Here is a 25233-nt window from a genome sequence, read left to right on the forward strand (position 1 = left end):
TTTTCATGTAGGATTTTGTACCTAATATTGCTTGGAATAAGTGGGCTGCCAGCTGAGACTTGCAAATAATTTCAATATCAGTAAACATTGGCTGCAGTGGGATGGGCTCTAGCGGGGTCTGTCCCCAGGTGCCAAAGCCAAGCAATTGGGAAATGAATTTGGATTCACCTTGCTGTCATCTCCAGCGGAAACCAGGTCACACGATCCCTAGGCCAGAGGGGTTTATTCAAATCTCTGCCCACCTCGTTCTAGGAATTACAGAGGTATCCAGGCATGAAATGGACTGACTGTCTTCCCAGCCATCCAAATTGCTTTAGCCGGGCCGATGATGGTGGTCCCAATTCTTCATGCTTAATGATGAACGGTCTGCCTGGCTGGGCGGCACAGGAGACCACAGCGGCCAGGGGTGAAGCAAGGGGGCAGGCAGGGCTACACCTGGGGCTTCCTGGAAGCTGGGGGTCAAGGCAAGTCTGGAAGTCAGAAGCCAGGGGTCGGGGTGAAGCCCGGGTCAGAAATATGAAAGCAGCCAGGAAAAGCAAACAGAGTCTGCCTTGGCCCCCATCCATAGACTTCACTTGGGGCAGGAGCCCTCCCCAGAGGGAGATGAGGGCAGGACCAAGGCAAACTGCGAGGGTGGTGATGAATGAGCTCACCTAGCTGGAGTCAGGGCACAAAAATCAAAGCTAAAGGAAAAACAAAAAAAACCATAAATGCAGACCAGCCTCTGCCAGGCCCAAGTGGAAAGAAAGAGAAATCACCTAGATGCATTTTTTTTTTTCCTGGAACATTCTTTCAAGTCCCTAGCTTGCTTAGTAAATGGAAGGTTTCCTGTGGGGAGGCCTTCGGACGTGTGGGTTATTATTTGTGGGTTGAGAATGAAAAGCATCTGGGCTTTGGGTTCAGACATGGGCTATAATATAATCCCAGTTCCACAATTGATCAGCTGTGTGATATCCCTCTTTGCCTCAGTTTTCTTATCCATAAAATGGGGATAACATTTTAGGATTATAGAGCCTTTAAACAGGACAATGCACATGAAGCTCAGCACAGCTCCTGGCCCTAATCGGACGCTGCAGCGCTTGAGCCCTCTGGAGATGTGTTTTTCTCACTCAGTTTGACGTGCTGCCTTGAGGTAATAAATTGACTGTGGGTTGGTGGGAGCTCCAGAAAGAGGATGCTTTTAGCATCACCTTCCCCACTCACCAAATGGGGGCAGAGAGAGCTGGAGAGTCGCTGAGAGGGACTCCCCAGGGCAGAAGGGTCCTCAGGATGGCTGGGCCTGATACCTGCCCAGAACAGTGGACACACCACAGGGCACACCTCCAGTCCAGGAAGGAAGGCCAGGTCTGGATCTCTACCAGGAGCCACCGCCCCCTCCTGCTGTCAAACGCAAGGCCCAGCGTCCCCCAGTTCTCGGGGGAAGGCGGGCGGGGGACAGAGCGGCTTCTCCTGACTTGGGAATCACAGCGCGCAGACAGCCGTGTTGTGACCGTTCCGCCGCTTGGCTGCAGAGACCCGCAACTTCAATTTATTTGTGTCTGGGGCCTTAAAGAACCTCAGCTGTCATCCCTCCCTTAGTTTATTACCAAATTTCTAAAATATTACATTCTTTATTATATCCAAATTTACTTTATTGCACTTGACAATACAGATAATCACATACCATATGCTCTAATGTTTTGAAACCAATGCATGTTGACAGCGGTTTTTATTCATGATGCATAATTCCATCCCGAGCTCACAATGAGCCCTCGGAGCACCCAGCCTCGTGTTAAGACTTTTGCCTAATAACAGATTAACAATACAGCAAGTTTCCGAGACACAATCTGTCCCCTGCCATTCTCTATTTACAACGGGAAAATGTACCTGCCCTGAAAAGATGGATTTATCGGAAAGAAGGAAAACACCCCTGCCACCACCCACCACCAGTCTCGGAGGGTTTATAATGATGTGTTATTGTTCCACGCTTATGAAACTTGATATTGAAAAGAGGGATTGGTCTTGTGCCAAGAAGCAAGGCAACTAATCACACCAGCCCACACTGCTGGCCCCTGAGAGCTGGAGGCACGAAACGCCCAGAGCTCTCATTAGGAGTCTCTCTTGTTTTGACTTTTGTTTTGCTACAAGCAAATATTTGTCACTCATCTACCTTGGTGAGACCCTCCCTCTCCCTCTCGTCCCCCGTCCTCATCCCCTGGGCATCCCTTCTGTTCCCAATTAGTCTCAAGCTTTCCTGGCAAAAGGCACACAGCTGGGAGTGAGTCCCACCCCAGCGTCCTGGCACCTCCCGGGCAGAGAGGCCAGGACGGCAGGGGCGGTCTGTGCGGCTCCTCCGGCGGAGCTCCGCATCCTACGGCGGCTGGAGCTGAGGGTGGATAATTGGAGGATGATCCTCCGGCTCTGCCGAGGGGTCCGGAACAAACAATGCCATTTCACGCGTACCCTAACTAAGAGCTTTCATTTGCTTCGGAGAAGCACTCCAACAACTGTAAACCCATTAGATCATGTCAGACGTCGTGGGGAAGAGCCTGGGCTGTCACCAGCAGAGAATCAACTCGGATTTATAGATCCTTAAAGCTTTAATGTATAGATATCCGTCTTCCCCCGGCAGACAGACAAGGGGACCAGGGTAGCGGCGGAGGGGGGAGGCCAGCCCACAGCTCGGCTGCAGACAGACTGGAGTTTCACAATCATTCTCCCGGATAATGGGATTTCTCCACAAGGGGAGGCGGAGGGAGCGAGGAAGGAAAGCCAGGCCTCTCACTCTGCTGAACACTTGGCTGTTTTTCCAGAGCTTTGCTGGGGAGGAGCTGGGGCGTGGGTGGGAGGAGATGGTGTCATCAACACGCCTCTGGAGCACCAGTGACCGAGGAAGGGGCCGGAGTCAGACGGGGCAGAGCATGGCCACTCGCAAATGAGGCATCTCACTCCACTCACGGCTGTGCTCCGAGCAGCTTCAGTTATAACTCTTTTTCCTAAACAAAGCCGACGTCCCCTTTGGGCTGACGACTCCAAGAAAGGCTTTTTCTTTATTTCTTAATCATCTCTAGCAGGCAGGGACGCCTCCTACCATCTCACAGGATTTGAGCTGCCTTTGCCTTCGTTTTTGTTTTGTTCGTTCCCTAGTTTGTCTAGCACATCAAGTATGGAGGTAACTAACTGGTCCCTAAGCCAGGATTTACCAGAGAGACCAGAGCTAAGGGACAGAATTTCACAAGGACTCCTCCGGAGGTACCGTTGAGTGGTCTCTCTCGGTCTGGAACTGAGATGGTTTGGGCATGCCATCATTTGGCAAGACCCACTTGTGATGTGCGCAGTGACCAGACAGTGGCCCCTGGCTTGTCGCACCCACTGATCCTCAGAGGGGACAGCAAAGGCCGGCAGGGCAGGAATCCGCTCCTGCTGGGGCTCTTTTTTGAAACAAATGACAAATTTCTGTGTCTTCGAAGGCTGCGAGGGAGGACTGCCCTGCTCATCTCTACGACTGATAAGCCAGAAGCTCCGCTGTCCTTGGCAGAAGGCAGGAGCAGGAGCTGGGACAGAGCACAGGCTCAGAGAGAGACCTCGCTCCTCGCCCTCCCCAGTGCCGCCCGTCACTGTTGGGCCTGAACCCTGGGCCCTACAACATATCCAGCCTTTCCCTCCCGGACGGGCGTCTCCCAGCACAGGCCGAGACGCCACTGGAGGCTCCGCAGGCGGCAGATGACCCAGAATAGCATTCTTCACCTGGGACTGGGGATTGGGTCAGCCACCCTTCCCCACGTCCCATCCCTCTGAAGGAGGACCATGTGCCATCCCTGAGGGAGGACCACACCCATCCCTCTGAAGGAGGACCACACCCCATCCCTCTGAAGGAGGACCACACCCCATCCCTCTGAAGGAGGACCACGCCCCATCCATCTGAAGGAGGACCACGCCCCATCCCTCTGAAGGAGGACCATGCCCCATCCCTCTGAAGGAGGACCACACCCATCCCTCTGAAGGAGGACCATGCCCCATCCCTCTGAAGGAGGACCATGTGCCATCCCTCTGAAGGAGGACCATGTGCCATCCCTCTGAAGGAGGACCATGTGCCATCCCTCTGAAGGAGGACCATGTGCCATCCCTGAAGGAGGACCACACCCATCCCTCTGAAGGAGGACCATGTGCCATCCCTCTGAAGGAGGACCATGTGCCATCCCTCTGAAGGAGGACCATGTGCCATCCCTGAGGGAGGACCACACCCCATCCCTCTGAAGGAGGACCACGCCCCATCCCTCTGAAGGAGGACCATGTGCCATCCCTCTGAAGGAGGACCATGTGCCATCCCTGAGGGAGGACCACACCCCATCCCTCTGAAGGAGGACCACGCCCCACCCATCTGAAGGAGGACCATCTCCCACCCCCCTGAAGGAGGACCACACCCATCCCTCTGAGGGAGGACCACGCCCCATCCCTCTGAAGGAGGACCATCTCCCACCCCCTGAAGGAGGACCACGCCCCATCCCTCTGAGGAAGCACCAGACCCCATCCCTGAGGGAGGATGTCCCTATCCAACAAGGCTGCTGCAGACGCACGAGGCCTTGCCTTCTGGTTCTTCCCTCCTGGTTTCCTGCCAGCCGGGAGGTATAATGCAGCCGCTTATTCTGTTTCATTGGTTTGTAAAGGGACATAACCAAACCTTGGTGGGGAAGGAAGCTGGCAGTGGCAGAGGCCTCAGCCCAGGCTGGGGAGGTGCCAGGAGTTAATGCCTCGGTCACCTGAGCTCCCTGAAGACCAGCAGCCCGGCCGGGCTGAGAGGGCTGGGGAAGCACAGGTGGCAGGGCAGAGCGCCTCCTGACTGGTGTGCCTGCAGGATGAGCCATAACCCTCTCCCACCTGTTTTTTTTTTTTTAAATATATTTTATTGATTTTTTACAGAGAGGAAGGGAGAAGGATAGAGAGTTAGAAACATCGATGAGAGAGAAACATCGATCAGCTGCCTCCTGCACACTCCCTACTGGTAGGTGCCCTTGACCGGAATCAAATCTGGGACCCTTGAGTCCGCAGGCCGTCCCTCTATTCACTGAGCCAAACCGGTTAGGGCTGCTGGCTGCTTTTTATTGGGTCCTTGTCATTCTCATCACAACCACCACATTTATCTCGTATACAAGTCTTACTGGACCCTTTCATGGACATTACCTCTAATCCTCCCAACCTGCCCTGAGGCAGGTAGTATTATCCCAATTGAATAAATAAGGAATCTGGTACCAAGTGCAGTCAGCGGCCATGGCCTCTCCTCCTGAGAAGCTGAGCTGGGATACAGCCCAGGTCTGTCTGTCCCCAAAGCCGGGGCTTTCCTCTCCATCAGCCCCCAGAAGGGCAGCCAGGATAAAGGGAGGGTTGGTGCTCACACAGCCCGGGACAAGTTGCACACAGGAGAGGCTGAATGACTGCTCAGCTACCCTGGCCTGGGCTGCTCTGAGGGCCTGCAGTGACGGGGACGGATGCCTGGTCCCACGCTCATGGTGGCACCATCTTGGGTGACTCATGCACCCTCTACAGCTCAGCTTCCTCATCAAGGCCTGAGATTCCAGTCTGCATTGTTCACTGCCGAATCCCCTATGCCTCGAACTCGCGCTCCGTAAAATGTGTCAAAGAAATGAATTTGAAAAATGAAAAGCCAGGTGACATCCCCCCTACCCATCTTATTAATGAGATAACACAGAACACTTTGCACAGAGCAAGGCGAATACCCAGGGGTCAATGAGCAGAAGTTCCTGGTTATTATGAATACTATATGCTTTTCTTTTAATACTTGGATTGCTTCTCAAGGTCATGATAACGATCACCGAGTCTGGGAAGTACAAATGTAAGCGGTAGTTTTACAATAACTAGTAACCAATGCCCAATGGTAAGGGCAGACACTGACACGTGGTCAGGTTAGTCCGGCAAAGGCCAGCCCAGAGGCGCCCGGGGGGCTGCCTGGCATCTCACAGGGTGTGTGCCTCCAGCGCTGAGGAGCGGGAGCGCTGCCCATGCTCTGTCCCAGGTCCCCGTGCCCACCTGGGATGCTTGGGCTGAGCTTCTGGGCACGTCCGCACTGGCAGGACAATTCCGCTGAGAAGGCCTCCTGTCCCACTGCACAGCTCACCGAACGCCCCTAAGTTGCAGCCTCCTCCGCCAGCTCCCTGCTCAGCTTAGTTAAAAATAGAGTTTACAACAGAAACCTCAATCCAGGCTCCTCTAAATCGGGGCGGCGGGGGGAGGTGCTGCCCAGTGTGGCGCCGAGCTGACGTGCGGGGGGTGGCAGCCTCCAGCAGAAATGCCAGCTCTGGGCAAGGAGGGCCCTCTACTCAGAGGGTCCCGCATTCCCGTCCAAGTGTCAGCCCTTCTGATTCAGGCAATATTGGGTCAGCACCAGCTCATGTACCGGGTGGGGGGGGACCAGGGCTGACTCAGCCACGCTCAAGGTGACAGAACGGACCCAGACCAGCCCGTGCAGAAAAAGTCTAACTCAGGAGAGATTTCCTTAAGGAAGAAGGTCAACAGATGGGTCTTTTAAAAGACAGTTCCAAGCCTGGGTCTCCCCAAAACTGGGCGCCGGCCGTGGGCTCCGGAGCTCTGCAAAGCCCTCTAATCCAGAAACGTCCAGGCTCATCCTCACCCTTCTCCAGGGCGCCGGTGCCAAATACCTTCTTGCTTAGTGAACCAACGTTTCCGGAACAAGGTGAAGCTCAAAATAATTCTCACAGTTAAGACTCACCGGGACCTAAATAGCTTTGCTGATTAAACCCCTGGATCCTCAGCCGAACCTGTGATTCTCCTCCTCAGTGATGCCAAGTCCTTTCCTGCTCCCCGCAAGCCCAGGCCCGAGGCCCGATGCTGCTGAGCACCCGTTAGGGCCACCCACCCTGCACTGGCCACAAGCCACGGGTCCCCTCTGTGGAGCAGCTGGTCAGCTTTGCGGCTGGCACCACACCCACCATTACTTTTCCTAACGACACAGCACCCTTCTTTCTTTGGGAATCTGGAAAGCAAGGGCAGGGGAGGGGCTGAGGTGACACGGGGGAACATGGGCACTTGGGACCCTCTCCTGATTTCGGGGGGCTGGAGGCACATGGCCAGCTGTAGAAGGTACTGTCTTTCCCATTAGGTGTGAGCCGCTCACCTGCGGGCTGGAAGCAGAAAGAAAAAGAACCAACGAGCGTCAGGATTTGCTCTCAATGTGCCATTATTATAATCACTGTTATTATTCTAACCACTGTCTTCTCAAAGCCACTGCCACAGGTTACTTCACTTCATCCGCACACCGTTTAATGAAGGGCCTCAAAAGGGATTAGTTTTCCCACTGGAATCCAAGAGTGCACTAAGGCACAGACGGGCGAGCCCTGACATTGGCCAGACTGTGAATCAAATGACAAGGACAAGAGGAGGCGTTCCCGGTCTTGCTGGCCAGATACCCACTGTCCAAAGGCATCTGAGGAAAAGGCGAGGCCAGAAACAGGCCGCCCGGGCCTGGGTGGTGGGGCCACCTCCCCTCAGCCTGTGTCCCCTTCTCACTGTCGCTGTCAGGCCGCTCAGCCTGGGATTCGAGAGAGAAGGTTTAACAAGCCGCAAAAGCTGGTGGTGGATTGAATCTCATTGCCGGGGGCGGCCCGTCCCTCCTCCTCGATGGTGACAGGCAGTGAAAGGTTAGTGGCAGGCTTCCTGCCGCTGGTTCCTTGGAGCTAAATGATAAAATGTCAGGGCTGGGGGAAAGCTGGATTCCTAGTTAGAGCCACCACAGTTCCAGAAATGAAACACTGCTCAGCACCCTGCCCTCCTGCTCAAACGCTCTGAGCTCGACCCAATACATCATGGAGGCAGCCAATTACAGCTGATTGTGCTTCTGCCCCGTCTTCACCAGCGAGAGAGCCAGCCGCCAGCCACCGCAGGTGGAGGCCCCAGACCCACCCTGCGGCCCCCGCTTCACCCTCATCTGCAGGAGAGAGACTGTAATTGCTGCCCTGACCAGCTGTCCTCGCCGGTCCCCGGGAGGAAAGATAGACCAGGCAGGTCTTATCCACCTGCCCACCAGGCTGGGCTGTGGGAACCCCCACCATATGTACAGTTCGCATCCCAAGCTGCCCAACGCTGGTGACCTGGACATGCCCATGTGAGCAAAAGCACTGGGGACAACGCCGGGTCCCACCCTTTGTCCAAAATAGGTCGTTTGGGTGCTTGTTCTCTTGATAAACATTCTGAAAAAGCATCGTGGCCTCATCACTGAGAGCACAGGAATGTATGCCCAGTTCCACGGCATCTCCAGGACCCGGGACCAGGACGCAGGGGAGGAGGGCTGAACTGGGTCTCCAGCACCATCCACTTTACCAGCTGGTCGGGCCCCCCATTCTAGTCACAGCTCCCATGCTGCTACAAAGCCCTGGGGAGTCCAGAAATGACGAGGCACAGACTTAGAGCCCATCGTAACTACTCCCCCAGGAAAAGCCACTGGTCACCGATTGGAGAACTCTCCTTCCACAGGCACTGCTTTGACTGTAGCGAGCCTCAGCCCAGGCCGCACCTCCCAGTCACTCGGAGCTTTAAACTCCCTGTGTGCAGGCCCCGCCCGCAGACACTCGGATTTATTTACTGGGTCCGAGGTGGGGCCTGGGAATTGGTATGCTCCCAGAGCGCGCCAGCTGATTCTAATTCTAACGTGATTTACAGCACACACACATTTTATAGCTTTTCTCATGTAATATTATGTCATAAGCATTTCCACATGTCACTTAAAAACTCTGTAAACATCACTTTAATGGATGTGTGATAATCCATCAGACGAACGTCCCACAATTTCCTTTCAGTTTGTTCACTCGGTAAGTGTTCCGGGTGCGTGTCGGCAAGGGGCTGGGTCCAGACGGAAGCGGCCCTCAACTCTCCAGGCGGGCCCACTGCACACCCCTCCCCACCTGGCTCTGCAGAGCGAGCTGGGCTCCCGGGGGCTGGCCATCCTGCATAGCCATCGTGGGGCCCTGGACTGCACCCTAGGATTCTTTACCAGCCGGGTAACTTGTGCCAGGTGACCTTGGTTCCAGGGGAGGACGCACCCAGGGGCCCTGGATGAAGGTGTGTGAGGCATGGAGTTTTGGACAGTCACCACCTCAACAGGCCTTTTGAATCTTTTCATGGAAGACCAGACATTTGGTCAGGAACTGACTCTATGCCTGTTTCTCTGACTGCTTCCTCCTCTGAGCCTCTTGAAAAACCTGCATCTCTCCAGAAATAGGTGTCTTGTTGGCCCAGGCACGCAAGAAGCCTAGTTTTGGGGCTTCAGGCTCAGTCCTCCCAGGTAAATTCTGAGATGGGTCAGGTCCTGGATGAGGAGGGGTCACGTCCCCTTACACAGCCAAGATGTCCAGCTTTTCGAGGATCCACCAGCAAGACAGCAGAGATGCTCTCCAGCCTCGCCCTCCAGATGTTCCAGGAAGGAGCAAACACCTGGCAAGCAAGCTGGGGCCCACTTGCAGTTCCAAGCTACTAGTTCCCCAGCAGGGGACTCTCAGGCTAGGCCCCTCCGCTTCTCTCTCTGGGAACATCTGGCAAGTAGGTGATTAGAAGCACATGCTAACAGTTACTAACACACTTTCCAGTGAAATCTAAGCTCAGTCCCAGGAGCCCTATCTTCCCTCCTCTCTCTAATCCGCCGTCCCACCCCACTCACCTCCCCATCCTAGCTGTGCTGAGCTTTACTGCAAAACAGATGTTGCACCTGACCCAAGATCTCCCAGGCACGTGGCCAATTTTTTTTTTTTTTAAAGAGGCTGCAATATGAAATAGTCTTCCCAAGTCCAAGATAGCTCAGTAAATTCTGTGCCCCCCGCCCCCCACCCCCTTCGGCCTCCGTTACCAGCCAGGCCAGGTGTGCTCACTTCCAGCTCCCAGCCTCTCCTCTCACCAATAAACACCATCACAGCTCCCCGCCTCCCGGAGGCCAGCCCCGCCGTAAAGCGTGTCATTCCCACTCAGCAGGCATTACAGGAACCAGGCCCCACTACTCCCCTGGGGTTGAGAGTTCAGGTCAAGTTTAACGTGAAGGAATGTGCTGAAAGGACCCTCCCGGAGTAGGATCACTGGTTTCCGGCAAGCCAGGTTGCATTCGAAGGCGTCTATCAGGGAAAAGTACCAACAGGAGGGAGGTTAGAGGCTGGAGCTAGATGTTAATTGTGAGGAGGTGAGCCATTGAAAGCTGCTAAGAGAGTTCTAGAAACAGAATGGTTTAACCCTCTCTCCGGCATGAGGCCCTTGGCAGCCTGCCTCCTATGGGCTTCCTATCCTAAAGGCAAGATTTGGGGGCTGGGAAAAGTCCTCCTGAACTTACAGCCACCGGATTATCCCAACCTTGGCTCACTGTCTTGCATCCTGTCCCCACATTATAGATCATCCTGACTCAACCCCGAAAGTCCAAAAGAATAAGAACGTGATTAAATGATAATAAAGCAGAAAAAAATCTGAAGCGCACGTTTTTTCCCACCCAGTGGCCCTCTGGGAACTGGGGCCTCCCAGAACAGGTGAGGGGTGAAGGGGAGAGGACGACGAGCTCTCCCTCACCAGAGCAGGGGCCTCGCAGGCTCTCTGCACCCAGCCTCGTCCAGGTCCCCTGCCTTTCTTTCAGTCTGTCCTCCCAGCACAGGAACGTCGAGGGAACATAGGCTTTGGCGTTAGATCGACTCAGATGGCAATCTCAGCGCCGGCACTCACAGGAGGGCCTCGCATCTCCTTGTGCCTGAGCATCCTTATCCGTGAAACCCGGTGGTAACACTTCTCTTACGGGGTCACGGGAAGGATTTAGGAAAGGCATTTACTGCAATGCTGGGCACACGGAAAAGTGCCCAAGACCACATCCGTGTCCCCCCTTCCCTTCCTATAGTCCGCAGAGGGACAAGCTCGTCCCACCCTTTCCCGATCTCAGCAAGTGGGTCGTCCCCGAAGCACTGGCTTCATCCACGGGAAAGACACCGCTTCGCAGCAGCTCGGCAGGCTGCGCGAGGAGCCCTGCCATCCTGGTGGCTCCCTGGCACAGGGAGGCAGGGGACTGGCGGCCGCTGGTTAACTGCCGGTTAAGGCAGCTGCACTTTACAGTAACCCAGCATGGACAATATTATGAATGACACTCGCAAGCTGCCAGCCCGGGGACTCATTACAGTCAAGGTACAACACGGCAGCCTGCCAAGCCCCCGGCTTTCACACTCGCTATGCCAGAACATCCACACACAATTTAATTGCATTATAATTTCAAAAGTGCTTTTCAAACTGGAAAAAGGCATTCACTGATTAACCAGCGAAGAGCAAAATTGTTTATGAAATTGAATACAAAAAGCTACAGAAATGTAATTGGGTCGTTCTAGCACCTAATTTTCAAGCCATTTTCCCCACTTATTTAATCACAAGATACAAAAGGAGCGACTGAATTGACTTCATACTAATTAGATTACACCCTGCGATACTCCGGGCCTATATTCCAACTGGTTGATAGCAGTGTTTTAAGCGAGAACAAAAATGTCGCAGCGGCGTGGTGGGACGGGAGGGATGGCTCTGAGCAGGCCCTTCGTCCGTTTGTAATGAGCATTTGCTCCCCAGACTCCAAGCGCTCAGTGTGCTTCTGAACACTTCCTCTCTTGCTTCACACACTGACGGGTGGCCCCACCTGCCAGCTGCTGGCCTCACGCACAGGCTGGCTCCCGATCTTCCCTCCCTTCTGCCCGGAGCTTTGGGAGCAGGGCCGCATCCTCACTCCCTCAGTTACTGAGCGAATCGAACCCTTTCCCCTCGGAAGGCGGTGTTGTGCTGCCCTCCGAGCACGCAGGCGCGGGGCGGAGGTGCCTTGCACAGGTGAGCGCAGCGGCCGCCCTGCGCGGCCCTGGGCTCTGCGTCCGGCTCCCGGAGCACAGGCTCCCTCACGCCTCTCTGGAGACCTTCTCTTGATAGATGGTACAGCCTTCTCATGGCTTTTTAAGCTCATTTTAAATTTTATTAGGAGCAACATAATTTATTATATAATCAAATGTAAAACGTACATTATCAAGATATCTCAGCACTTCACAGACCATTTAATCAAGATATCTGGGGCCGTGCCAGGAGGAATTAACTTAGCGAAGCCTCAAGTACTATTGCTCTGTTCCGCCGTCTCAGTCTCCGCGTGGAGGACGGGTCCTGCTCCCCGGGAAGGAGAGCTCTTCCTGTAAGGGCGAGCGGTACCCGAGCTCTGGGTGTGAGGGTTCCTGTGACACGTCCCAACTTCTCCAAACAAGGAGAAAACCCAGGAGGCCCCCACCGCGAACCCTATCTGCCGATGTCAGCTCCGCACGCGGTCCCCAATTTCTCTAGTCAGTGAGGGTATCTTTGGGGATCTGCCCTAGTGCCTCAGCATACGCAGGCAGCTGAGAGATGAAAAAGAGTTTTCACTTCTATTCGCTCATCCTGAATTGCTCCTCTCCCTGGGAAAGTACACAGATGCGATGGAGGAGGCAACAGAGGTATCTTGTGACTACAGCCAATTTTCACCAAAGCCAGGGAGCCTGAGAGAGAGGAGCGGGACAAGAAGGGGACACTGGCCTGAGACGCCGCCCCCTCCTCTGCTTTCGAAACCAAGGTAGATACAGCATCAGCTGCTCCACGAAGCTGCCCAAATGAAGCCATTCCATCAGTCACTGTACACCGCGCCTGCCACGTGCCAGGCACGGTGCTGGTCCCGGGGGTATAATAAAACAGCCCTGTCTTCAAAGAAATCCCTGCCCTCGGGAGAAGGATGGGCGGATATCCCAACACAAAACCGCCAAGGCAGTGGGACAAACGGAAAGATGACTGCCTGCGGGATCGCAAGAAGGCTTCCTGGCAGGTGTTGCCGTCTGTCTGTCCACCGTCCCAGTGGACACCTGCATGGGGAGAAGAGGCTTCCGGGCACCAACGGGCGGAGAAATGCATTCTAGGTGAAGGTAAAGGCAAGTCCAGTCAGGCTGGTCTGTGGAGCGTGGTGTGTTGGGAACCAGCAGGTAGGACGATGGGGAGTGGGTCAAGGTGAGGTTGGGAAGACTGGCTGGACTTAGAAGCCTGGACAGCCGTGCTAACACATTCAACCTATCCTCCAGAAAATGGGAACTCCACGTGACCTCCTCCTTCTCCAGAAATGCTATCCTACAAGATCCCCTAAGAGGCAGAGCAGGGCAGCATCTATCGGAGGGGAACTCTGCACCGATTAAGTCAGGCAACCGATGCCGGGCACCTCGGGCCGCATCCAAGGTGCTCCATCCGTTGTTAACGAAGGAAGTGAGACAAGGCACACAGGCAGAGCGTGGCTGATGACCCAGAGTCATGCTGGCACCCGGAGGTACTTGCTCGTCGGGCAGAAGGCTGTCTGTCGGTGCGGATGAGCAGCCAGGAGTGCAGCGGGGGCACGTGACGGCATCACTCAGGCCCACCGTGTACTCGCGCCATTGATAGAACGAATGAACAAATAACATGGCACACGATCACATACTGATGGAGACGCCTAGTCCTTGAGGCGAGGACCACACTTTATAGCGCTCCACACCTCACTGGGCACAGGCTACAAGCTCCCATCAGGGCAGAGGCCCCGGCAGTGTGGTCCCCAGAATCCCTCCCAGGACTCAGGGTGCAACACAGGCTTTCAGCGCCCACAGGAGGGTCCACACTCAGGTCTCTGTCACCACCATCAATACCACCAGGAGGTATTGGACCCCCTGAGGCCCAGAAACAACAAAGGATGTAAGCCAAAGCCAACCCAACCAATGACAAGACTGTAGGAGTCACGACACCTGTCACAGGTGACCTTCTAGGCCATCCTTGGCCAATGACCACAAATACATTAGCTCCTGGGCTATTCTTACTTAATAACTGCTCCGCTCCAACCCAGGCATCGGTGCCCTGTTCCAGAAAGGGGCCCACAAACACACTGCACACGCCCTACACAGGCAGGGAGGCCGGCAGCCAGGGACACGGGGTCTTTGTGTCCTAAGCACAAGGGATCGGCTGTACAGGGAGAAATATGTACAGGGGTCCTGGCCATAAAGGGCGTCCTATTCGTCTGGCTGGACTCGGGCAACGTGACACGCCTTGGAGGCGGCGCCCAGGCCCATTCCGGCTCAGGTGGGCCGTTCCAGGCCAACAATGGGATCTTTGCAAACTCCTTAACCACAGCATCTCTGGGGAGGGTGGCAGGCCTGGGGGCTACGAGGTGGGGGATGAAAGGAAAAGGAAAAACCTCCATTTGGGGGACGGGGCCACCTGCACACAGAGGCCTATGTATGTGTTTGTGAGTGTCCACTAGCGTGTCTGTTATTGATACGTTAAATTCTGGAAGCCATAGTCCACATGAGGAAGGATGGGGACTTCCTGACGTGGTGGAGCTGTAGTCAATGCCACACTATTCATGAAAGCAGGCAGAAAAGGTGCTGGAGTCCTAAGCTCACTTCCCGGCTTTGCTGCTGCCTGGCCTGGGGTCTGGGACAAGTGGCCCAGCTGCTCTCAGCTTCTCCCCCCTGGAAGAGGGGTTCTTGCCTCACAGGGCTGTGTGGTAGCCCGGCCAGTCACTGCCTGTGAGATGCCCGGCATAGTGTAATGGTCCCCACATGTGGGGCTGGAAAGGAACAACTTTCCATGGGAACCAGCAGGAGGAACAATTAATTAACTCACTAAAGAGAACAGCCTCCGAGGCCTGCAGCCATTGGTATGAAAACACTGAGTGTGCAATTCTCAAAGCAAGGCATGCCGATCCATCAGTGCAGGCCTGGAGCACCTGATTTGTTAGCCACCGGTTTGCCTGACAGCGTCGGAAGTGCTTGCATTTCTTTACGTTGGTGAAATAAGAACAGGTGTGTTATTTCCCCCAATACAATATTTTTAAAAGATGGCTCTCCTCCACCCTCTGGAAATCTGGCCGACATTTGCATCAGTGGGTACATTCTACTGAAGAGCCAATGTCACGGTCACGGGCTGTTGACAGCACAGATCTAAGGAAGGACCGCATCACCAGCTCCGTGCTCCCAACCACCTGGAAGAGAGATCCTTGGTTCCAGGCCCAGGCAAAGCCAGCGAGGACGTGTGGCATCCCCTCGGCCAGTGTCCAGGGTGGGCTGGCTGGGGACCAGCAAGTGATGCCTTCTGTGAATGGAGTAACGGAAGAATGCTCCCTCTGCTTATAAAAGACCCACGAGAAGAGGAATCTGCAGGCGGGGGGTGGGATAGGGTGTGACCTCCAACCTCAGATGTCTCTAAACCACACAGCTCCTAGGACAGGATCTATTTGTAACCATGATGGAATGTCCAAGCACTTGGCACACAACAGGGGCTCAATCATTGTTGGATAGATGGAGAGTAAGAGGTGACATTTGTTGGACATTCCTATTTACAGGCTCTTGATGTATGCATCCTCACTTAATCTACAGCCATCACCATCTGCAGAACCGGTGTCCCCATTTCACAGGTGAAGAAAGTGAGGCTCAGAGAGGTTAAGCAGCTTATACAGATAGTGAGTGGAAAGAACCACTTTGAACTGGACGCCAGGCCTGTTGGATTCCAATGCTGCAAATTCAGATAATGAATGAACCTATCCTCTCTGGCCATCAGCTTCCTTATCTACAAAATGAGGTACTGCCACCAGCTGGTGCCTGGGAGGGCACCTTCCAGGCCTCTAAGATCCTGACAAAGCCTGCAGGCTGCCCCCCTCCCTGGACCATGGGCCCAGGCAGTGACCCAGGCCTCCACCTCCTGAGGGCCAGGCTGTGGCCTGCCTACCTCTCTGTCTGCCCTGCAGCTTCCCACCTCACAGCACAGCCTCCTGCAGACGCAGGCCCAGGACCTTGCACTGCCTCTTGTCTGCAGCCTGGGTGAAGGCTGGGAGGGGGTGAAGGTGGGAGAGCGTCTGAGACCCACCGGTTTAGGTTCATGTGGGATTTCTCAGAATCAACTGCACAGAGGTAGATGTGCTGGGGACGGACAACAGTAAGACTGGGGAGTGAGAGCAGAGATGTCGGTGCCATCTGGGGCCTGTCCGAGAGACAGGCCTTAAGGAACCGAGCACGGGCAAAGCAGACATACTGTGTTTTTTAATAAGGCAGCTGGAGAGGACATCAAATGCTTCACCCAATGCCTAGCAGAGCCTCCCCACCCCCCACTGGCACCTGTGGTTTTTCCTGGGTAGTGGGGTCTTCACATCATCGCTCAAGGACAGACAGTGGAGGAACCGGTGGGTTCCATACTTGACTTGCTAGACGTGCAGATCAGCCTGGGCAGGGGGTTCTCATTAGAGGCCGTTTGTGTCCTCAGTGAGGTGGGCCCTGCTATGTCCACCCCCTCCCAGCAGGGCAGCAGCTCCTGTGTGGCCAAGAGAGCCGTGGGGGGCTCTCCATCCTCCCACATCTTGGCTCCCACCACACCTCTGGGGGTAACGCTGGCTTGCCTCCTTCCCTAGGAGGCAGAAGTGACGGCTACCCATTTTGCAGAGAAGAGGCTGAGGCGCAGAGAGGTTGTGCAACCCGCCTAAGGCCGCGCAGTGGGCAGGGGGTTAGATGCTGGGATTTCTGAAGCTGGGCAGTCTGATATCAGAGTGCTTGCTTTCCAGTCGCTCTTCTCTCCAGACACGTCATTTGGAGGGGTGGGAGGGAGCAGTACTCAGAGAAGGGTTTTGGACGCCGTCCACGAAGCAGACTGTGCAAATCCTCGTAAATCCCCATGACGTTTGGCCTAAGTCCTTCCCACCCCCTCCCTCCAGGGTTCGGTGGAGGGGCACAGGACATAGAGAGTCTCCCCACCACACACCCCAAAAATATTTTTAAAAAGCAGCCCTCCCCCCCCCTGACTATTGAGAGAAGCCAGCTGGCAGGGCAAGTTAGGAAGATGTCATTACGCAATGAACCGCTTCCAAGTACTGGAATAGCTTCTCACGTTTGCTACTGTATCGGGAGATACCAAGCAGCAATTCTAAACTGTCTCCTTCACGGCCCATCTCTAGTCTTCCAGACTCACATGTGTTTCTACTTTAAAACCTGTTAACATAGTATGTTCAGAGCGCAAAGCCAGATGGCCGGGGGCCCTCAGAAAACCTGCTTGGCATTTTGCAGAACTGCTTTTACGACTCCGCCTTCCCGTCTTCCCACTGACGGGTTGTGGCTGAGGAGTCACATTGAAAAGGCGGACTGGTCCAGACCCGGTCCCTGCCCCTGCTTCATGAAGCCTCTGCACGGATGTGGGGCAGTCTGGGGAGACGCTCTCCCCCGGCCCCAGGAGCCAAACTCTCTCTAGCCACCCAGCTGCCTTGGCACCAAGCAGAAGCTGAGGGGTGTTGCCGAGGGGCAGCGTGGGGACAGGCACACGCCGGCTGTAGGCTGTCACCAGTGCAGCTGGTCCCACGCGGTCCCTTCAGGGTCCCTCAGCCCCGGGCCTGCCTCACCAGTGCTCTGGGACCGCACCTATATACCACCAGGGTGTGTGTGGCTAGGGCGATGGGCAGAGAAGCTGGGTTGCAATGGGGCCACCGCAGGGCCGGGCAGATGAGCTGAGGGGAAGCCACCTCGCAGTCCGGGAGAAAGGGGTGGGGCAGGAGAGGAGGGAAAGGGTTCCAGGGAAAATCCATCGGGACTGTCATCTTTTCCCCGCCATCCTTCCCGCTGCCTTAGCCTTAATTTTCCAAACACGGTCCTCATGAGGCTGTGTTTCGGCCCAAACTTCCCTCCACTGTGCAGCAGGGCTGGGTCTCCCCGGGTGCTGGGCAGAGCAAATATCCCATTTCCTGGTCCTGTCGATGAACATGTTTGTTTTAGGCAGGAAGTTCTGTGGTGCCGTTGTGGACTGGGCATGAATGAGAACGGCGTCTAAGAGCCTCTGCGTTAGTGATGCAGGTGAGCCAAGCCAAGAAGAGCCTGGGAGGTTCTGACTCAGGAACTCCAGAGAGGCGGCACCCGGCAGGCTGGCCCGTGCCCTCAGGTTAGTGCCGGTGGACGGCCTGGTCGGGGACGGGCCAGTGATGTACAGAGTGGCTTTCCATTATGCCACCAGGAAAGATGCGTCTCCACAAGCAGACAGTAAGGAGGCAGCCCAGGCCAGTGATGTACAGAGTGGCTTTCCATTACGCCACCAGGAAAGATGCGTCTCCACAAGCAGACAGTAAGGAGGCAGCCCAGGCCAGCTCCCCATCACTGTGCAACAGGCTGGGTCTCCCCGGGGTGCTGGGGGTCCCCAAGAATTCCAAGTCTTTGGGGAGACACCAACACTCCCGCCCCAAGATTCCTCCAGGGTTTGTGGGGCCCCAATAACAGCCCAAAGAGGGAACCGACTATCTTTGCTTTTTGTTGGAAAGACTATTTATAGCTCCGGATCTTAACTGCCTTTTTAAAAAGGCTTTTTTGGGGCCATTTTTAGAGCCCGTCTTCCCTCGGCTGGCTGCCTGGGGACTGGAAATGGCAGAGCTGAATAGGTGTAATTATAGAGGCTCCTAACACGCCGAGACCATAACGGCGAGGAGTTTCTCTTCGTCATCTAAGCACGCCCTTTCCCCCAGAGACTTTATTTAAATATTTTGTCAGCGCCCCACGCCAGCAGCAGGCGAGCTCCATGCCGAGCGCTCTCGGAAAACAAGAGGGGGCGATTATGAGAAATGCCACTCCTCTCTCCTCCTTCTTAGCAAAATAAGTCATAAGCAAAAAAGGGTGTGGGGGGACTGAGTTAGCTGCGGTCCCAGGGCCAGGACAGCCGGGAGATGGCACTTTCTGGAACGCCGTCAATCCGCTGACTTAGCTGCCTTGGTTATGGCCTTGAACATTTAGAAGAAATATTCAGCGCCCAGGAAAACAGCTCTGCTGTTTCACCCCATTAACTCTGACCAAAATTGGGGCTGCTTCTCTCTCATCAACGGAAATCAGGGACTCCACACTCCCAAGAGACACTCGGGGTCTCCCCAGTTCCCTTTCCAGACAGGCAGTGGCTGCAGAGGCACGTATGCACAGCAACCCTCGCGGTGGGAAGGAGCACGGGAGCACCCCTGCCCGGGGTTTTGGGGGACCAGCCAGTATCACACTGAGTCTGTCCTTAGCCCCCCACTCTCCGGGGCAGGGTTCTCCTTTGGGCAACCAGACCTCACCGAGTCTCAGGGACAGAAAGTGACTTAGAAGTGGGTTGGGTGGTGCTGGCATTACTGAACTCATTCTAAACACATCATGAATCAGAGTCAGGAGCTGGAGGGAAATAGGATTTGGGGCCAAGGGCAGAGCTTTAGAAAAGCTTCCAGCTTCTGAGGACTCCTTACGTTTTTCAGGGACACTCTGGTCTCATCTTGTCTGAACAGAGGTGGCGTGACACAGTTCACCGGAAATAGGGAGGAATACACTGGGCAGGCACCTCTTCCTCCCTCTCCCGAGAAAGCCTCCCCAGGAAGCATGGTTCCCTGTGCTCTCTCCCCACCCCCCCACAACGACCCACTAGCGCAGCCCCACTTAGGCGGAGCTCTCCCACGGCCGGGTCCAAGTAAAAGGTGGCATGAGGTGGAGCTCTGGTGCGCCACCTGCCACCCCTGTGGCTCACTTCTCAAGAATTCCACTCCTCAGGCGGGGCCAAGGGGTGCTATTTATTTATGGGGCACCCTCACTCTCCCAATCGTGGGGTCCATACTCCGTCCACTGAACCCTCCTGGACACGTCTCTCCACCATTTTAAGCCTTAGTCTCTCCATCGGAGACACAGGGAAATCAAGTATGCCATATGCCCACTCTAGAAGGTGCCCTTGACAAGGAACATTATTGAACACCAACTAAGTGTTAGACTCTGTACTTCTATTAACTTGGGGGGGGGGTAAATGTATAAGCTAATTTAATATTCTGCCATTATAGTACAGCACTGTTCGGAGGAACTCAAGCTATGTAGATGATAAAACACATTAAAGACAGGAGTTAAGGAATCAAGGAAGCTCATAAGATAAAGGCATGAACCACTGAACCACTCACAGTGACGCACACCTCTCAGTACCTTTTCTCCCAGGAGTGAGCCAACCTGTCCACTTTGGGAGATGGATCGATCGCGACCTTTGCCCCCAGAAGGCCAGGCGGGTTCTGAGCCCAGGGACCAGGAGGCTGTGCTGGTCCAGGTCACCCTGACCTCCCCCTCCGATGCCAGGACAGATGTGTTCTGCTTCACTGCCCACAGCCCTCATCTGTCCACCTGAAGGAAGATGGATCCTTGCTCTTTTAACCGAGGCCTCAGGGAAATAATTAGATGTCACTACTCCAACACTATGTTACAACTTGCCTGCACATCCGGGAGGAAGGGGAAATGAGTTACGGCGAACAAACCAAGCTAAATACAGCTGGTAATTGAAAAAGCGGCCAAGGAAATCAGGAGGGGAAAAGCAAGCCACTCAGTCCTAAGCAGATTATCAATCATTTCCTTTCAGGGCAAGCTCCATTGCAACTTAATCAATGGCTATTGCTTCCCAAATTCAATAAGAAAACTGATACTGTGGGGAGGAAGGAGGGGAAAAAAAAGTTCAGTGTTTACCATTACATTCTGGATGGGTACTGGACAACATCCCACGTGCAACTGCAAGTTTATTGGCATAAAAGAAATGTACAAGTAATAAAACTCAGATAACGTATTACCATTATGACCAAGGGGGTACGTGCCTAAGGCATGATCCCCACGACCCACTGGAGGGACCCTGAGTTTAACAGTCACAGCAGGAAGGGTGGCTCCGAGGGTGGTGGGAGCTGGTCCAGAGGGGGTGGGGGGGCTTGAGGAGGGTAGTTGTGTGACCTTGGGACTTCCAAGGTCCTAAGTCACTTGATCTCTAATGGCTGTGGTGTCTGCTGCCATAGCAACCTGTTGAGGATAAACATGCTCACTTCTCTAGTTAATAAACAGGCACCAAGTACTTGTGCCCCAGGTACTGGGGACACCAAGAGGGACAGAACCTGGTCTCCTCCTGGAAATGTCCTTCTAGTTATAGGGGGTGAGGGTGGGGGAAGCCAAGGATGACAGAGGAATTTGCAGAGGGGCTGGGAGGGAAGAAGAGGCACCCACCTAAACTGGGTTGGGCCCAGGGAGAGTCCTGGGGGCCCTCAGGAGTTTAATATTCGCAAAAGCTGAGAGTGACCCTGGTGGTCAAGAAGCTGCAGGAGCACAGGACACACTAAACAGATACCCTGGGGATGGGGAGTGGAGGGGCAGGCAAGGCTCAGTCAAGCAAGGCCCTGGAGGCCGCATAAGGCGCTTGGCTGGGAAACTGTCCAACTTGGCACAACCAGGATCACTGTTTACAAAGATCCCTCTGAATGGGTGAGAGAGATGGTGGGCCTGAGGCAGAAGTCCCCTGAGAGTCGCTGCAGGAGCCTGGGAGAGAGGCGATCGGTTCATGCAGTCAGCATGGCAGTGGGTACAGAGGACAGGGCAATCCAGAGGTGGATGCATAGAGACTGGCCAGATGTGGTGGGAGGCGGGGTCCAGGATTAAGCCTCAGGCGTGCTTGAGCATCTGGGCACTGTTACCCAGGAGGGGGTGGTCAGTGGGGCAGCCTGGGCATCTCAGCCGAGCGACCCTGCATCCCCACACCGCCCTGCTTCTCACTCACAGCCCCTGAGAGTTAAAACACACACGGGGAGCGTAAGCTTCTCCATGGAGTTCAGCCTAGTGCCAAATGCCACGGAGGGAAGGACCCTGAGAGCGAGGCCTGGGCTTCCTGGGAAGTCTCGGCATGTCTGGGCAGGAGATCCCAGCGGGGGCTGCAGGAGCTGCTCAGGAGCCAGGAATGAAAATTACAGCCGCAGGCAGATGGTTGTGAGTAGGGCTGTAAAATACGGTCCATGGGCCGGGAGCCCAGGCTCTACGGCTACTCCTTGGTTCAAATCCCAGCTCTGCCCCGGTTGGCTGGGTCCCCAAGGTTGATTTCCTGAATTCCTTTCTTTCTTCATCTGAAAACTGGGCACAATAAAAGCCGGGCCTCACGGTGTCCGCAGGAAGGCGCAACGGGATACATCAAGGAAAGTGCTTGGCCCAGCGCGCAGGCTGCCGAGTGTTAGCTGTCATTCACCATCGCGGTTACTAATGAGAATCCCATGTCTAAGGCAGGTGGAGAGCATCCTCTCATACCTGTCAGTATCAGGGAGGCAGGAAGCAGAGCTTTAACACTTCCCGAGCAAGGGACACACAGTGACTCCTTGCTGAGAAGGAGGCAGAGGGAAGGGGTCTCCGGTCAACAGCCCAGCCTCTCCTGAGCAGCCCAGCCGGCAGCAGACGCTGGGGGCTCTTCATGGTGGTTGTTGCTCCTGGTACTTGATGGAGGTGACTCTGTAAGCAACAAGGCTCCAGTGATGCGCCGTAAAACTATAAACTTACTTGGAGAGCACCAAGTCTAATTACCTCGCCAAGGCTCTCTGCATTTTTAAGAACCCTTTTTCCCCCTCCTTAAACTCTTGATCATAAGGACTCTTGTTAGCAGTACTCAGCATCCTTCTTGTTTCGCCTGTTGCCGTGGCAACAAAGCAGTGTTTACCAGCTTTCCCAAGCTGGTACATCTTTATTAGCACCCGGATCCCATGAGGAGCAGGAAGCAGTGCAGAGGTTTAAAGAGCATTAATCCCCTTAAGCTTTGCAAACCTCTCTAGTTAGGGAGCCTATAAAGGGGGGGGGGGGTGCGGATTGAGGTCACTGCCATTTTCAGGGTCCTACTAGAATCCTTAAGCCTCCCTAAAGCACCAGACTGAAAAACTTATCTCTCTGCAGCTTCACTTTAAATTTCGTCTCCTCTTGAAAAATACAAACTTGTGGGCTGTCTGTGCTTCACAAGAAAAGTTTGCTCCCCATCCATCAGAGAAGGGCCGTGGGCTCTTTCCTTGCCGCTCTCTCGTGATAAACACAGATTTCAAACACTGTTATCTCTCGGCCAGGAGGAGGGACGGCCACAAAGACCCGCTGTCCCCTCTTCCCCCCCCCCCGCCCCCGTGCACCCTCCACTCTGTATCTCCGTGATGAGAACCGACAGATGATTACGAGCCTTGATAGATTTCCAGCGTATTTCAAAATAAAAAAAAAAGCCAACCTCAGAAAGCGGCTTGAGAAAGCACCCGTATCTCAGCCTCTCTAGGAAGGTTTTTCAAAGTCAGCACCAGAGCAGAAGTGGGGAAGGAAGAAGAAGAAAGGGTTTCTTTACATCATTTAGAAGCGGTTCAATGTCCCAATCCCTCCTACCAAATAGATGTCTTTTTTTTTTATCTTTCATCCAGCCCAGAAAAATCAAACCCTGGCCAGGGCTCCAGGAAGACCTGTGGCTGAATTTTGAAAAGTTGCACAAGTGACAGATGATACCAACATTCATTCTGGCTTCCCAAACAGCTTTCAAATGGGCCATTTTGAGCTGGACGGCCCTTGGCATCCTGCACGGCTCCCCGCCCGGCGCTCTGTGCCCATCGGTCCAGTTCAGTCAGCTGAAACACAGGCGCCTTTAAGAGCTGGCCTTGAGGGGAGCGTGCGGGCTGCAGGAGACAACAAAAGGCGGCGTTTCCAGCCCAGCAATTTCTGAGCCTACTTTCAATCTACTAGGCATCTCCCATTATTCCCAAGGGTGCTCAGAATTCTTAAAACAGCAAAAAATGTTTGTCATTCAGATCCTTTTCCTTTCTTTTTTTGGGGGGTGGGGAGAGAGATAAAGAGTTCATTCAAAGACCAGTATCAGCCTCTCAAAAGAGAAGACTCGCCTGGCTGGTGTGGCTCAGTGGCTGGTGTGTCAACCTATGATCCAGGGGATCAAGGTTCGATTCCCAGTCAGGACACATGCCAGGGCTGCAGGCTCGATCTCCAGTAGGGGGCATGCAGGAGGCAGCCGATCAATGATTCTCTCTCATCATTGATGTTTCTATCAGTCTCTCCCTCTCCTTTCCTCTCTCTGAAATCAATAAAAACATATTTTTTAAAAAAGAGAGAGAAGACTGCCCTGACCAAGCTGCACCAGCATGAAAAACTTGGGACAATTGGCTCCTCAACATTATGAATTCTAGGGGGTCCAGCAGTCGTGTGATTGCCAAGTTATTTATACTTGACACCCCCCATGTTTTAAAAAAGTACTGGAGGTGACTTACTGTTTTCAAGCACGTACAACACTGGACAATATAAACATGAATGGACGCTGTGAAAGATGAGCCATCCCAGAAGAGAACAATGGTCGCCAAGTCGGGACAGAGCAGGCAGCCTGAGGTTCAGGGCCGGACCTCCCTGAGGCCTGTAACTGCTGCTGATTGGGGGAAAACTGGAGTTTCCCTATGCACCCAGGGAGACGCATGAGTCTGTCTCTAACCTAGAGTGGTCAGTGGGCAGCAGGACTTAAAATAAGACACCCAGAGCTCAGGAGAGCCCATCAGCCAAGACCTAAACACAGAGGCAGGGCCAGACTGGTGACACCTAGTGTCTGGCCCAGTTACTTCAGGTTGCAGCTTGAGAGGGAGACCCAGGGTCTGGAGGTGGCAGGGCGCTGAGTTAGGGGTCAGCGGGGAGCCTCGGTGCTCAGAGACACAGAGCAGACAGAAAGCTAAGCTGGGCTTCCCAGGGCCTTCTCAGAAAGGGAGTTAGGAATAAAGGCCAGTGAACGTGACTCGGAACTTTAATTAAACTATGGAAACTCCCCCATGGGTAATGCGGGTTACTCCTGGGCATCAGCAATAAAAACCTCATGACCAGATGGTGTGACGAACAGTCTGAGGGTCCAGTGAGGAAGTGGGGGGACAGAGCCCCAGCATGGGGAGCGACCTCCTGAAGGTCATGCGCCTGGGCCCAGGGCACTCTGCATCAACGCTCAGCCCCGTGCCGCCAGGGGAGTGGAGGGGTCAATCCTTTTGGAAGCTGAAGGATCGAAGGAAAGTTAGGCTGGCTGGCCTGATGTGGGTGCTCCATCCAAATGGTGAGGGAAGGTTGGGGTGGCGACAGGCAGGGCCCAACCCCTGCCTGAGCTGCTCTTTTTATAGGAGCGGTCAGTGTATAAAACCATCTCCCAGCCAACCCTTGCCCCCAGCAGTGGCTGCCACTGATTCCAGCTCTGTTGTCTGTGGTCACGTTAAATCCCTTCTGTTCCTTCGGAGCCCAACGAGAAGCCTCTAAAGCAAAGGGCCAACTGGGGACGTGTCTTGCTATTAACCTCCACACCTGGACTCAAAAGCTGAGTCCAGCAGCAGGTGGGGCGAGGGGGGGTGGTTGTGGCAGTGGGGGAGGGGAGGGCCTGAGACCAGGCTGTGGGTACATGTGTGAC

The 25233-nt window shown here is 54.5% G+C and overlaps 1 protein-coding gene and 1 long non-coding RNA gene across 5 annotated transcripts in view; one reads left to right on the top strand and one right to left on the bottom strand.

Annotated features, from left to right (window-relative positions):
- MSI2 (musashi RNA binding protein 2) overlaps positions 1–25233 on the bottom strand; it is a 360515-nt gene that overhangs the window by 79003 nt on the left and 256279 nt on the right. The window lies entirely within an intron of this gene.
- Positions 8490–19792, top strand: LOC307114856. The gene is made up of 3 exons (XR_013815046.1): positions 8490–17973; positions 18056–19033; positions 19066–19792. It is a non-coding gene; the product is annotated as an uncharacterized lncRNA (long non-coding RNA).

Source organism: Cnephaeus nilssonii (assembly GCF_951640355.1).
Source record: "Cnephaeus nilssonii genome assembly, chromosome: 19".
NCBI classification, from domain to species: domain Eukaryota; kingdom Metazoa; phylum Chordata; class Mammalia; order Chiroptera; family Vespertilionidae; genus Cnephaeus; species Cnephaeus nilssonii.